Below are 1,775 nucleotides of genomic sequence, written 5' to 3'. Positions count from 1 at the left end.
GGCAGCGCGGGATGGTTTAGAGCATAGAGGGGTGGGGGAAATGGGGGCATTATGAAGTCACCGAAGGAGGTCTAGAAATGAAATTCCCCCGCCGGCTCCGTGCCAACAAGGCACGCTCCAAACGCCCTATCGTCTGCCGACCCTAACTATGTGCCCCCCTCTCCCCCGGCCGCATTCCCGCACATGCCGAGGTGAGGGGGGCCTGGCCGGGGGGCCTGGTCGGGTGCGCGGCCGGGAGGAGGGCTAAAGAGCAGCCAATGCAGTGGTCGATGCGGGCTGAGCGCGGGACACGTACGCGCCATAGCCATCAGATCTAGCTGGAGCCGTTCTCTAGAAATTCTCGGATTTTCTCCAGCCAGGTCACCCTTACTTCCTCATCCCCCTAAGTCTTCTCCCCCTCGTCCGCCCGTTCTTCTCTGCCCCTCTGTGCAGCGTCCGTGCCTCAGCGTGCCCCAGCCCCAGCGATTCCCACCCAGCACTCACTCCAGCCCAACATGTACAGCCTCCAGCGCCTCCAGCGAGCCTCCAGTGTGCACCGTAAAAATATTTTTATCATTTCTTTTTGAAACTTACAATTTACAAGCGATGTTTTAAATTCACGATCAGTGTCGTAAATTTACGACATGCCTTTTTTGTATGTCAAAGAAATCCAAGTCAACAGAATTTTGTAATTTTACAACTCTAAATCGTGGCAATTCTCATGGGGCAATTTTTACGAAGCACTGCTTCGAAATATTTTTCACCGTGTTCGGGTCGGATCTTCGCATCTCTCGCATTGTGTCCCTCTTCCATAGTATATAGAGTTCGGCAGCGCGGCCCACAACCTCCGCTCCGCAGCAGGAGGCTCCGTATCCGGCGGATGGCCGCGGGTGGTGAATCGCGGATGAGACGTGTCACGGGGGGATTGGGTGGGGATAATAACTGGAGAGGAGACCGGGCCCCGGTAGAGGAGAGGAGCAATTGCTTGGGAAAACTGGATCGCTGCTGCTGGAGCGCTAATCAATACGAATCAATGCTGGTGTGCCCGAGGCAGAAGGCGACTTTTTTTTTCTAACGTAAGTTGGAGTTGACGCTCAGCAGATTATTTCTCCCTCAGGTTTTCGCGAAACACATTCACGACTGAAAGTGACGAGAACTCAAATAAAACGTGGACAAAAGTGACTAATCGTGCGTTGATCGTATCAAGAATGAATAAAATTGAGGGGATATGGGCATAGAAATGAAGTAAATGTTGTAAAACGGTAAAAAAGTGGATGGAAAATTACGGAAAGTGAAAAGTTGAGGTGTACGCATTTTCACGTATAGTGATCACCCCCTCGCACATACATGCCGCGCAACATTCTCGTTCCTAAAGTGAGGTACTAGTTTTAACGGTCCACCTCGTTCACCGCCTCCTCCGCTTCCCCGCCTAGTGCCGCGCGCTGCGCTGAGGGAAATTAATCCGGCTCCTTTCGCGACGGCACGCGGCCAACTTGCTAAACTTTCTCTTCCCGGCCACTCTTTAACGGGCCGGCGCGGTATATGGGATAGGTAGCTAGGCTCCCCTGCTCCCGGCTCCCGCTCCCCGCCCTGCTTTTGTCTTTGTGTTTGCGACATCAAAAGCGGCCCGAGGCGATGCGCGCGCGCGCCGTGCCGCCTGCTGCCGCCCCTCCACTCATCTCGTGGTTCCGTGAAAAAAAAAAAAAAAGAAACTGGAAAGATTTTTTCACCAGCTTGTTCGACTGAACTTGAACGCCCTGAACAAGAAAATGGATGAATTAATGCACCTTGCCTTT

At 53.1% G+C, this 1,775-nt stretch overlaps 1 protein-coding gene across 1 annotated transcript in view; it reads right to left on the bottom strand.

Annotated features, from left to right (window-relative positions):
• The window catches only part of LOC113206362 (diacylglycerol kinase eta-like), a 78,330-nt gene that overhangs the window by 15,707 nt on the left and 60,848 nt on the right, over positions 1-1,775 (bottom strand). The window lies entirely within an intron of this gene.

The sequence above is a fragment of the Frankliniella occidentalis genome, unplaced genomic scaffold (assembly GCF_000697945.3).
Source record: "Frankliniella occidentalis isolate FOCC.00 unplaced genomic scaffold, Focc_3.1 Scaffold398, whole genome shotgun sequence".
In the NCBI taxonomy this organism is placed as follows: domain Eukaryota; kingdom Metazoa; phylum Arthropoda; class Insecta; order Thysanoptera; family Thripidae; genus Frankliniella; species Frankliniella occidentalis.
Note: the sequence above shows the minus strand (reverse complement) of the source record. Positions and strands in the feature narration are given on the sequence as shown.